We start from the raw sequence: 13,939 nt of genomic DNA, 5'->3' as shown, positions 1-13,939 counted from the left end.
ATAATCGATGCAAAGTAGTGGCCCCTAGGGAGGTTGAGACCCTGGTTTAAACTGGATGTAAATGAAGATGTTGACCTAGAATAAAGGGGGGGGGGTAATCGTTTGGATAAAACAAGGAAATTCCTCCTGTATATGAAACACCATGATATATATATATATATATATGTAAATATATATATATATATAATATATATATATTGCCTTCGTTCAGGAAACGCATCTGATACGGTCCATGGAAGCAGATGGGCCTCACAATGGGGATGTCATAGATATTTCTCATCTTATTCTACATATGCCATGGGAGTTGCAATACTTGTTCACTATTCCATTAGGTTTCTGGTAACTGGATACCTTGAAGGTATCAAGGTCACACAGATCAACACCAATGCCCCAAACGCTGATGGCCCTGGGTTTTTTGATTGGGTGCTCACAAATCTAGCCTCAAAGGGGGATTCAACAGTTTTTTCGGGTGGGGACTTTAATACTTTCCTAGATTCTGTACTTGACAGGCCCAATAAAGGTTTGCTGTGGCGGTGTAGAGCTAGCCAAAAAACCGAAGACATATGTTGCTTGCATAACTTAGTTGATATTTGGAGAATACAACATACTGAACAGAGGGGTTGCACCTTTCATTTGTGGGTTCATGACACGGCTTTGCGCATAGATTTGATATTAGTCTTGAGGATGACAGCATTCCAGTTTGGAGATTGTGAGATTCTCCCGAGGACTTTGTCGGATCACTCTTCCGTTACCGTGGACGGTTCCATTCATGAAGCAATACATAGGGTTAATGGGCACTTTAAATCTGAAGCCCTTAAAGATGTAGTTTTTCAACAAGAATTACACAACGAGATAACCTCCTTTTTTGCGATTAATAAAGGCTCAGGGGACTCACATTGAGTGTTGTAGGAGACCTTCAAATGATCCATTTGTGGGGTATGCATAGCCGAGGAGGCTGGGATTCTAAAATTTATCAGGAAAGACTTAGAGTTAAATTAATCCAGGCTAAAAAAAACTGGGAAATGAATTGGGGACAAACAGAAATTGGCAGACATTCGACGTGATGTAGACAATTAAGTTAAATATGTAACTAGGGCTCATCTCGTAAAACAATATGGGGAAGGCCAACATCTGGGAGCGTTGCTGCCCAGGATGCTTGCGTCTTAGAAAAAACCCAAACACATAGAACTGATTAAAGACCATTATGTGGAATATAAATAGGATCTACAGACATTGTAGAAGTACTCCGTGCATTTTATAGCATCTTATATGCCACGAGAGAGATCCACTCTGAGGCATATATACGACAATATTTAGAGGGGATTGAGTTTTACTGGTTCATCCAGGGTCAACGGGAGGTGCTTAATCGGGACTTAAGACTTGACTAGATATTGGGAGACACTAAGAATCTTCCAGGGTCGAAGGGTCGCAGACCACACGATATCTCCACAGATTTTTATACGGCTTGTACAGATAATTTGACCCTGAACTTACTGCGGATGTAGTTGGAATCCATAGAGTAGGGCATACACCCTTCAACACTTAGGGAGGCCACGATAACCTTAATACATAAGAAGGGGAAACCACCAAAGGATTGCAAATCCCATCAACCAATATCTCGTATTAATATTGATAACAAAATCTATGATCAATTGTTGGCTGATAGTCTCCTTCCCCTCATGCAGGGCTTGATTCTCACTGACCAATCAGGATTTATTCCTGGGAAGAATACCACGTACGGTTTATGTAGATTTTTCTTGGTGTACTTAATAAGAAAGGCCCAGCAGTGCCAGTACTTATAGATGCTGAGAAGGCATTCAAGACTGTCGAATGGCCATTTCTTTTTTTGACACTTAAAAAGATGGGGTTGAATTCAAGATGAATTGCCCTGGTGGCTCTGCTATATAATTCCCCATCAGTAAGGATATCCATGAATGGAAGACTGTCAGACTCCTTGATGATGGGAAGGGGGGCGAGGCAGGGGTGCCCTCTCTCGCCGTTATTGTTTGCTCTGGATATGGAGTCATTGGCAGCCTTGCTACCAGAACAACATTTGCATAGGGGGATTCAAAATCTATTCACATAAATGGATTTTTCCGTCATATGAGGATGTCATTGTGCTCTTCTTTAAAAGATCCACTTACTAACTTAAACCCGGTGATGATGCAGGTGTCCAGATTTGGGAATTCTCAGTGCTCTTTCCCCTAACTGGGATCACAAATGTTTTCATTTCTGACTTTGGGTTTAAGTGCGAGTTGGATAATGCCAGCTATCTGGGAATTGAAATCTCTCGAGATCAGGATGTACTCTTTCGGGAAAATTGCGGTAGGGTAGTGGATGCATTATAAGATCAAGTACAGAAATGGCACAGTCTTCCCCTCTCATTGATGGGTCTCATTGCAGTAATAAAGATTGTTCTTCTGCCGGAATTCCAATATTTATTTTTGAAAATTCCTATTTATCTCTGAGTCATTTTTTTTATACGACTTTGTGGAATAACATTGGAATTTCTCTTGGCTGGAAAACAGCCTAGAATAGCATGGAATACTTTGTTGCAACCATACACATAGGGAGGTCTGGCAGTTGCAGGCCTTGAAGGGTACTATTGGGTGGCCCAGGCCCATTTTCTATCCTTTTGGTATGCAGCAGGGCCTTCTCAACCACATGTCCAGATGAAGAGGGCTGTAGCCACTCACAGTTCACTTAGCACAGTAATACTGGAGCATATAAAACACAAACCAATGGTGACGAATGTTGTCTCCCGTACATGTGCAGCATGGTACAAGATAGCTGACAAAATGCGAGTGGGAACTTTGTATTCTCCACTGATTCCAGCCAGATATGTTCTTGGGAAGGGGATTACACACCAAAAGTCTTACATACACTTAGTAACAAAGCTTTGTATAGCTACACTGGGAGATGATTGCAAGAGAGGATTATTGTTATCACTGAAGGCGTTTAAGGAAAAAGGTGGGACTGCACCGTTGGATGTGTTTATGTACTTCCGTATTAGGAATGAGTTCAGGACGCAATTTCTCTCCTTTCCGGGTCAACCGCCCACATTCTCACTCTTACATGATGTCATTAATGCAGAAGGGGATGGTCGATTGGTCTCACAGATATATGGAAGATTAATGCCTGAGACTTCACAAGAGGGTGATGCCTCCAGACAAAAGTGGGAAAATAGTTTTGCAATTGAGATTCGGGAGGAGGACTGGTCTTATATAATGGGTCAGACCAAGAGGGTCTCCTTGAACGCCAGATACAAAATGATTAATTTCAACTTTATTAATCAAACATACCACAATCCGACCAAGTTACGCAAATACTATCCAGAGACTTTGCATGAGATGCAATGCTAATAATGTGAATTTCGTTCACTTGGCTCGGAGATGTCCCCCAATAGCCGTATTTTGGGTGGAGGTCTTTGAGACAATATCCCTTATTATGAAAAGACAGGAGGTGGCAGACCGGTATTGGCATTGTTGGGGTTGACTGGTGCCCTTGCAAGGCATGATGGGGCTGCCCTTGAGGTTGGCCCGTGGGAGATTGGCTCTTGCCCGGTGGAAAGGACCAATGCCGAAAGTAGCCATGTGGTTGTTACCATCTGGCTGTTGCATTTATTCGCACAAGGCCTCTGCATGCATGCCCGCCCCCAGATGTCTGGGGTTCATACCTGCAATACTTGTTATGTACACCGATTTTAGTATCTACTATTGGCCACTGGCAAAGCTTATATGTATATGTCTATAGCGGATAGCTGTCAATTTTAAAAGTAACATTTCCTTGTGTTGTCAATGCGACTTTGGGCCCTCTGGTGTTGTTTTATCCCTTGGTGGTATGTTCTATGCAAAATCAATAAATACTTGTTTTTTGTAAACTATTACTGCGCTGTTCATTCAGCTATTGACCTTGGTTGTGGTTTACCGTGTTCTGGTGGAGCAGCTGAAGAGGTACTGTTAGGATTTGCAGGGCCTGGGTGTCAGCTGTTTGCACTGTTGTGGCTGTGTATCTGCTGTCAACTTGGGGAAGTACAATATTCTGTGTTGACGAAAGACGGCACATTCGCAGCAGTGTCAACAGCTGATAACATATCAGTGTCATTAGTAACTGCTGACATCACAACCCTAGCCCTGATATCAGCTGACAGCAAACCCGGAACTAGTAGGACCGAACTGGACATACACAGCAGTGTAATCAACTGATAGAAGTTACATCACCAAGTTAACAGCAGATGCCACAGCCCCAGCAGTGTCCAACCATTAAGATTGTATCCATGGCACAGTCTAAGCAGTGGACTATGTCGTGACCAAAATCATAATTGTTGGATCAACTAAAACACTGCAGGACGCCAAATAGTGTCCTTTTCGTGTATGAATAATGCTGTGCACTCTGTGTGATGATGTATGCTCTCTGATGTAAACACATCAGGGACATGTGCCAGCAGGTTCAATGGGAACTGTAAAGAAATGCAACGCAGCGTTAAATTAAGTACATATACCTTGCACAGATTGATATCAGCTATCTCCCTGCAGATATGTGTTGGGAGTGTGCTGTCATGTCACAAATCTCCCTGCAGATATGTGTTGGGAGTGTGCTGTCATGTCACAAATCTCCCTGCAGATATGTGTTGGGAGTGTGCTGTCATATCTCAAATCTCCAAGGAGACCTCATGAGTTGTTAGTTCTTCAAAATGTGAAGCACTGCTGGGATTTGTATTTAGATGTCATTTAATTCGTGTTACTTTACTTTCAAGTTTCAAAGCAGTTTTTAAAAATAAATTGAGCTTTTCAAAGAACTGTGAATGTGAACGGAAATACTCAGCTTGTGTCATTTTATTTTCCTTTGTGTACAAAGGTAAAGGACAATACATAGTAACGTGTTCTTATTTATTTGCTTTTGAAAAGAAAATGTAAAGTCTAGTAAAATATGTTTCTCATGTTATTGGGATGATTTGGAGGAAACTGGGCTATAGTTGTAATGTTCAAAATATTTGAATATGGGACATGCTTGACTATAGACAGTCCAAAAGTTTGGATTTGTTCATAAAAGCTATGGGCATTCAAATTACAGGATTTAGGGGCTTGTGATGGTTCCTGAGAAGTAGTATTACTTTGAAATCAGGTGGCTGAAGGTATACTTGGGAACGTCCTGGAAATCCATCAAAGTGTTCCACACCTCCCACCCCAGAAATCCACCCACATTTTGGGCCCTCATTCAAGTGGCACCCCCCACTTTGGTCTGATTGACTTCAACGGAGACCCACTCTTTCCCCATTAATGCCCTCATTCAAGTTGCATCACCTTATTGGTCACCCTGATTTTGTGGGAGTCCCACAAATGGCTGAATGCCGTGGCTGGGCCCAATCACATCTTTATCGTTCTGTGATGGATAAATGGACCGCATTTATTTTATGTTATGTTGATTTACACTGAGCACCGATACCACCAAAGGGCAGTCTCCAGGTGGCTCTGCAAGAAAGAGGACAGGGTTGGTTAGTGGTGGAAGATTGATAGGATAGGACCAGAACCAGGAGAAACTGGCATCTGTGTGTATTGGCTTGCAGATGCGAGGTTGCGTGCACTGGCTTCTTGTATCCGTACGGGAAAGCTCCAATGCCTAGGATGTTTTCTGTGTGACTGTTTGTTATGTTGGGGTGTGTATGTGTTTCATGTGTAGATTGGCAGGTGTTAAAGGTTGTGCACACTTGCTTGTTGTGTCCATATGTATGGGTAAGGTCCAGTGCCTGGGTTTGTTTGTTGTAAGTTTGTGTTGCTTGTGTTGGGTGTGTAATAGGGTATGGGTTGGCTTTCCCAATGGGCGTGTATAGTGTTTGGGTGGTGTGTTTGAGGAAGTAGAAGCGGGGTGTTAGTGCTTTGGCTACTCGCTAAATTCTTCTATGTGGCTAATCTACACTGTCCTATCTGTTGTGGCAAATGACTAATCTCCATAATTCTATCTAAGTGCGACACATGGTTAATCTTCGCAATTCTATCTAAGTGTGCTCCATGGTTAATCTTCATATTTCACTCTAAATGTGATGCATTGCTAAACTTCACAATTCCATCTAAGTGTGACGCATGGTTAAACTTCACCTGGCCAGAGAGTGAACTCCCAAATTGGAGGCACATCAGTAAATGCAAAACACTGAGATTTTAGATATCTGGATAGAGGGAGAATGCCTACCTTTGGGACAAAACAGTAAAATAAACCCACCTAGAGGTAGGCACACAGCAGTGATACACTGAAATACTTGTGTACGAGCGCGATAGAAATAAAATATCAATAAAAAATATATATATATCAATCAATACAATTTACTAGCTGGCTAATTTCCGTATGCTATGTTATGTAGGTAAGAAGAGTGGCATGGCTTTCTGGAATACAGTGATTTCTGTACTCCCCACCCAGACCGCACTTACCTTGTCAGTTGCTACTGGTTGACGGCTGGCTACTGGATTCCCAGGCAAACACAGGCAAACACGGACTGGTGCTGCTTATTAGGGAGCTACCTGTTGCCTTGAAGCCCTTAGCCGAGGGCTGCCCGGGCAGGGGCTGCCCTGGGGGTTACTGTAAAGAAGCATCGCACTCTGAGGAGGACCAAAAGGGGCAGAAAACAGCAGAAATGGGCGAAAGTGGAGGCTGAGGCCTGGAAAGACGACAAAAGTAGGAAGAAAGGGGGAAAGGGCAGAACAAGGCAGAAAGTGGCAAAAATGAAGGCAGAGGCCTCGGAAGATAAAAAAAAAGGAGGAAGAAAGGGGAGAAAGAGGCAGGAAAAAGACAGAAAGCAGCAAAAATCGAGTCAGCCTGGAAAGATGAAAAAGGAGGAATAAAGGAGATAAAGGGGAAGAAAGTGGCAAAATGCAGGCAGGGGCATGGAAAGATGGCACAATGAGGAACAACGGAGAGAAAGCGTCAGACAAACGACAGAAAGGAGCAAAAATGAAGACACAGGGCACAAAGAGCCAGAAGGGGGACACTCGCCTTGCAGGGCTCAGGATGCAAGATGGACTGCCACATCCTGCTACCAGGAAGCACATTTACACACCCTCTGAGGAGGACCCAATCATGGGGTGGTTTGGCAGGGGGCGGGGAAGAGGGTAGGGCAAAGGTTGCCTGAGAGAGCCAGCTACTGTTGAGGCCTGGAAGGAGAAAAGAGGAGGGAGAAAGGGAAGAAAGGGGCAGAAAAACAGCAGAAAGTGGTGAAAATGGAGGCAGAGGCATGGGAAGATTACAAAAGGGGGACGAAAAATGGCATTAAGTGGCTAAAATGGAGGCGGAGGCCTGGAAAGATGACAAAGGGAGTAAGAAAGGGGGCAAAGGGGCAGACAATGGAGAAAATGGAGGCAGAAGCCTGGAAAAATTAATAAAAGCAGGAATAAAGGAGAGAAAGGGAAAGAAAAACGGCAGAAAGTTGCAACAATGGAGGCAGGGGCATGGAAAGATGACAAAGGGAGGATGAAAGGAGAGAAAAGGGCAGACAAATGGCAGAAAGGAGCAAAAATGAAGTCATAGGGCACAGAGAGCAAGAAGGGGGGACACTCACCTCGCGGGGGCCAGGATGCAAGTGGGACTGCTGTGTCCTGGTCCCAGGAAGCACATTTAGGCACCCTCTGAGGATGATCCAATCGGGGGGGGGGTTGGTAGGGGCGGGAAAGAGAGCAGGGCAGAGGTCGCCTAAGAGAGCCAGGTACTGCATATCCTGGAAGGTGAACAAAGAAGGAAGAAAGGGGTGGAAAATGGCAGATAGTGGCGAAAATGGAGGCAGGGCCATGGGAAGATGAAAAAGGAAGAAGAAAGGAGGCAGAGGCCTGGAAAGATGACGAAAGGGCGGGAAGTGGCAGAAAACGGCAGAAAGGGGCAAAAATGGAGGCTGAAGCCTGGAAAGATGACAAAAGGAGGAAGAAAGGGGGGCGGGCAGAAAACAGCAGAAAGTGGCCAAAATTGAGGCTGAGGCCTGGAAAGAATACACAAGCGGGAAGAAAGGGGGAAAGGGGCAGAAAACAGCAGAACAGGGCGAAAATGGAGGGTGAGGCCTGGAAAGAATACACAAGCGGGAAGAAAGGGGGAAAGGGGCAGAAAACAGCAGAACAGGGCGAAAATGGAGGGTGAGGCCTGGAACGATGCCAAAAGGAGACAGAAAGGCAGAAAGTGGCAGAAAACGGCCCAAAGTGCCGAATATGAAGGCAGAGGCCAGGACATTCGACAAAGGGAGGAAGAAAAGGTGAAAGGGGCAGAAAATGGCATAAAGTGGCGAAAATGGAGGCAGCGGCCAGGAAAGATGACAAAGGGATGAAGAATGGGGGAAACGGCAGAAAAGGCCAGAAAGTGGTTAAAAAGGAGGCAGAGGCCTGGAAAGATGAAAAAAGGAGGATGAAAGAAGACAAAATGGCGGACAAACAGCAGAAAGGAGCGAAAATGAAGGCACGGCACAGAGAGCGAGTAGGAGGACCGCCACTCACCTCGCAGGGGCCAGGACTGTTCCCATTCCTCCCGAATAGTATCTTTGTACTTGTATGTATCCAATTTATCGCTGACTAGCAAGTCCAGTGTCCCTTCCCCTCCTTATTTTATTTTTCCCCTAGCACGTATCATACCCAGAACATGCATTAGCTGTTCTCCTAGCTAAGGGGAAAACCTGGTCATATCTTTCGCTGTTGCACACACCAACATTTTGAGAGACATATTTTTCATTCAAATCCTGAGCGTTTGGCTGTGCACCCTGTTGAATGAAGATTGATAGTGTCTGCCTGGTGGGGGACTTGCCCTCCGCCCCCTGTCTGCTTCCGCCCACCTATGATACGAAACCCGACGGCCAGGCTTCTCCCGCAAAGGCCGCATGTCCCCAGCTTTTATTGCGCCTCACGCGTTCGGCTGACGGCTGCCAGCGCCTGTCCGTCACAGTAACTGCTGCGTGGGCGCGAGGTAATCCCAATAATAAAGCTATAGGGAATAAATAAGTGAGGAAGCAATTACAAGACCTGTCCACAGTCCCAGAGTCTCATCTCTTGATCAATGGGCGCTGCCTGCTGGCCAGAGCCTTTGTAATTATCTCGGGCCAGCTTCAATTCAGATTTCGTCTTCTGGCTTTTCTTGTCACTCCTTGTTTCTGTCTTCTACTTTTTTTCATTTGTCTTTTTTGCGTTTTTTTTATCTTCCCCAAAGTCCCAGAGGTTTTGTATCGAAGATTTCATGCGGGGGTGAAACATCCTCGTTTGTGGTGTTTTGAGTGCCGTTGAACGCAGCAGGCAGCCGAAGCTGTCACCGAGATGGCGCCTGGCAGAAGGAGCTGTCACCGTGGGCCTGGTAGGAAGCGCCGAAAACCAAGGCGTTGTTGCTCTCTGGGAAAGGTCACGCGTCTGCCCGCCCCCTCCCTTGATCGTTTTACCTAGAGAAAATATTCTCTGCAAGGCATTCCATTTTTGTGTCCAGTTTTCGTTTAAGAAATATTGATTCCAGGTCAGAGGCATGTAGTAGGGACATATGTTTGAGGTGAATGCACCGAGCAATGGCAAGGCCGTCAAAATGGCGTCCGTACTGCCTCTCACTCTAGGACCCAGAACATGGCGCTCTAATTAATAAATGTATTGGCCGAAGATGGTAGCAATGAATTAGTTAAACGCGAAGGAGCATTGTATTTTCCACAAAGCCAGCACATAGCCAGGCCACACGTTATTGCAAATGTAAACATCCATACAGCTCGCTATCGTGTTTCCAAGCAATCTTAATTCAGATTGTAAATGGATGCGGCAGCCAAGGCTTATTTTGTAATCTGATGGTTAACATGCTCAATAAGATTATTAAGTCAAATGTGCAGTTATTCAATTATTGCATTTATTTTCACTGCATCTTGCAAAAAGAATTAGGGCCTCGGTGTGAAACGTTTTCTAATTTCATTCTGCATCGTGTGTGACGTATGTTGTATTCAATGCCTAATCCCCCACACTAGTGTGAGAAGAGGGTTTAGATTCTATAAAAGACAAGGAGGCGAGTATTATGCATTCACAATCTTTACTCTGAACCACAGCAGAAAAGAAATAAAAACTTTGTAAAACGATTTTTTTTTGCAAAGAAACACAACGTTATGAAACAATGCAATGGGAAACATCCCAGTCCAACATGGTGGGCAGGTCATGCCCTGGAGGTAGCCAATGGGCTGCGAGCCAGTACGATATAGGTCCATTCCTCTAACAACACCTCCTCTTTCTGTCGCTGATCCTCTTCACACACCCACCGAACATTTTCTCCACGCAGAACGAAGAACAACTCCCATGGAAACGTCGGAAGCTGAAACCTTCTGCAACTTGGAGCTGAACATCCCGCTTCTTCTTGAGTCAAAGCCATCAACCGAAAGCTGCAACAACAACCAAACACCAGTAAGGGTGGTTGGTTGTAATAATACTTGCCTCCTTGTCTTTTATTGAATCTAAACCCCCTTCTGACGCTAGTGTGGGGGATTAGGTGTTCTATGGCAAGACAGGAGGCTCATATTATGCAAGTTCAAAGCCCTTGCATTACATTCACAGCCACATGAGCAATATGTTTATGATAAAACGTCTTAAAAGTTGACTCCCTTAACCAGTCAGCTGCTTTTAAAATCTGTTCCAAACTACCCCCCCAGAAAGGCTGCTTTAGAGGCCATAGCGCCTCGGACTGAGTGGGGACCAAAAGAGGCTGTGTCAACCCCCGCCTCCCACATAACCCACTTGATCCATCTGGCCAAAGTAGAAGGGGAGACTGGTTTATGGGGTTTCCTGTAGGAAATCAGCAGCTGAGAGGTGTTCGGAGGTCTAAACTCTTCAGTTTTAGACTCAAAACATTTCAAACAGTTAACCACACATAGTTTACAATCTTCTGGAAAAGCAGGATAGGATATTGAGGAAGTCAAGCATTTAGTCCTTTGTGAGATAAAGAAAGTAACCCCTTGAGGGGTGAACATTTTATTAACCACCTCCAAATCTCTGATATCAGACACCCTCTTAATAGACACCAGGCACAGTAACATCGGCAGTTTTGAAAATAACTGTTGCAAGGACAAAACCTCATTAGGAGGCCAGGACCGGAAGAGCTGAAGTACCATATTAACGTCCCAAATAACCGAATACTTCGGTTTTGGTAGAACCTTAATACGAATGGATTTAAAGGCTCTATGCACCAAAAAGTGCCTACCCACCTGCTCTCCTTTAACCAAAAGGTGACCCGCTGAAATAGCTGACCTAAAACCATTAATGGTCCTGTAAGCTTTCCTTTCCTTAAACAACTCCACTAGAAAATTAACCACTTCTACAGGAGAGGCAGAAACGGGATTGAGGTGCCTAGCCTCACACCAGCTAACCCAGCGGTTCCATGCTGAGGAATACCCAGACTTAGTAGAGAGCGCCCAGGAGTCCCTGATGACCGACATAGAGTCTTGCGAAAGTCCTCTGAAGCACCAGGAAGAGCTGAAATCTTCCAAGCCTTAAGGGCATGATGTTCCTGCAGGACCAACTCGTGAGGGTGACCCCCCCGGATCCACCAGCAACTGGGGATCAAGAGGGAGAAGACAAGGAACATCTACTGCCAATTCCAGAAGGGCGGGGAACCAAACCTGAGAAGGCCAAAAGGGGGTAGGTAACCAGAACCAGAGACACCGCTTGTCTGCGAACCTGAACCAGGACCCGGGCTATCATGGCAAAAGGAGGGAAGGCATACCCCCAACTGAGCCGACCAATCCTGCAAGAAAGCGTTGGTGGTCAGAGCCAACGGATCTGGTCTCAACTGTAAAACCTGGGAACCTGACAATTTAGTCTCGAGGCAAACAGGTCTATCGCAAGGGGACCCCAGAGGGACGCTATGCGGGCAAAGAGGACCCTGTTCAACATCCAATCGCTTCTCTCCTTCAGGTGCCTGGAGTTCCAATCCTCAACCTCGTTGCTGACTCCTGGGAGATACTCCGCTTTCAAAAGAATATCCTGTCGAGGCAAAAGTGCCAAAACTCTCTTGCCAAATCCGCCAGGGCTTTGGACCTGGTGCCCCCAGATGATTGATGTACCTCACCGCAGAGATGTTGTCCATGCGGAGGAGAACACAACAATTCCCCTGATCCTTCAGGAGACTTCGAACAGGAAAAGACCCCGCTAACAACTCTAGACAATTGATATGTAGTTGTTTCTCTGACTCCGACCACTTCCCCCCTGTGGAAACCTGACCCAATCTGGCTCCCCAACCCGCTCTGCTTGCATCTGACTCCAGAATGATGTCCGGAGATGGACCAAATATTGCTTTGCCATTCCAGGCCTCCATGTGCCAGAGCCACCACAGGAGTTCCAACTTGGCCTCGGGGGACTATTCCATCATCTGCGAGTAAGAGAGACATTTGCGCAAATGCTTGGCCTTCAGACGCTGTAGTGCTCTGTAATGTAGGGGAGCAGGGAAGATAGCTTGAATGGATGCTGACAGCATTCCCACAACCCTGGCTAACTGCCTGAGAGAGATCCTCCCCCTCCTGAGGAGCAGACGAATCTGCAAAGCCTTGAATCTATATTGGAGCCCAGAAACTGGATACATTGCTTAGGCTTTAATATGGATTTTTTGACATTTATCACAAAACCTAGATCCTGTAAAAGGGTCACAGGGAATTTCAGATGAGAGCACAGAGTTTGATAATTCTGGGCTAGGAGAAGCATGTCGTCCAGATAAATTATGATCCAAATCCCTCTGGATCTGAGGAGAGCATCACAGGTCTCATGAGCTTGGTGAAACACCATGGGGCAGAGGACAGACCAAACGGAAGGGATGCAAACTGCCACACCCGACCCTTCCATTGAAACTGAAGAAACTCCTGATGCGGGGGAAACACGGGAACCACTAGGTAAGCGTCCTTGAGGTCTAATTTGACCATCCAGTCCCCCAGGAGAAGGGTGTCCCTGAGCAAATTAATCCCCTCCATCTTGAAGTGCCGGTATACCACAAAAGAGTTGAGGGCCTTTAAATTGATTACCGGTCGAAACCCCTAGTCCGGCTTCGGGACTAGGAAAATTGTACTCAGAAACTGAGAGGCCCTGTAAGAGGCCGGGACTACCGCCCCCTTGGAGATGAGATCCCTGACTTCCACATCTATGAGGCACTATTTGACCTTGTCGAACACCAAAGGAAGGGGATAAGACAACTGGCAAAGAGGGGCGTAAAACTCTATTCGATAACCTTGAACAGTTTACAACACCCAAGGATCCGAAGTGAGGGCCTCCCACTGTGGAAGAAACCTGGCTAGTCTGCCCTCTAGACTTTTGAGGGGAAAAACTTTTAACACCTGAGAAAGTACCTGATGCCCCTCTTGATCTTCCGGCACCTCTGCCGGCATGTCCTCTCCAACTCGAGTTTTGTTGAGGGTAAAACTGGTTGTGTGCACCTCGAGCAGAGGAGGGATGGTATGCGCCACGCAGCGCAAACTGGCGGGGACGGGGGAGCCCTGGGTAAACCGGCCGAGGAGAGGGCCCTACCTCGTCCAGCCTTGTTAAAAACCTTTGGGGCAAATAACTTTTTTATATTAGTCTGCGCTTTGTCCAACGCCGTAAATGTATGAACATATGCCGATAGATCCTTGAGGAAAGAATCCCCAAACAAATTACCTTGAGCCGAAGGGCCCCCTTCCCTCTCTGACATGTCCGCCAGTTTTGAATCCAACCTCATTAACAATGATTTTCTCCTCTCCTTAGATATGGAGGCATTAGCGTTGCCGAGCAGGCAAACAGTGCATTTGATCCACCCCCTCAATGCATTAACATCCACCGGGGTATTAGAGGACACCGCCTCTTCTGCCATTTCAAAAATCTGCGTGACTGAACCTAGGATGTCCAATAGTCTATCTTGACAGCTACGCCACACTTTGTCGACCCCCTTCTTGGGGTCTTTCCCCTTCTGGGAAAGAAAAGCCGCCTAGACTGGTCTATTTCTGGTGTTA

General features: G+C 45.9%; 1 protein-coding gene across 1 annotated transcript in view; it reads left to right on the top strand.

Moving 5' to 3' along the window:
• Nucleotides 1-13,939, top strand: part of JPH3 (junctophilin 3) — a 1,045,448-nt gene that overhangs the window by 687,906 nt on the left and 343,603 nt on the right. The gene's annotated exons all lie outside the window — the stretch shown is intronic.

Source organism: Ambystoma mexicanum, chromosome 1q (assembly GCF_040938575.1).
Source record: "Ambystoma mexicanum isolate Mex_15411 chromosome 1q, UKY_AmexF1_1, whole genome shotgun sequence".
NCBI classification, from domain to species: Eukaryota; Metazoa; Chordata; class Amphibia; order Caudata; family Ambystomatidae; genus Ambystoma; species Ambystoma mexicanum.
The sequence above is the reverse complement of the archived record's forward strand: the minus strand, read 5'-3'. Positions and strand labels throughout refer to the sequence as shown.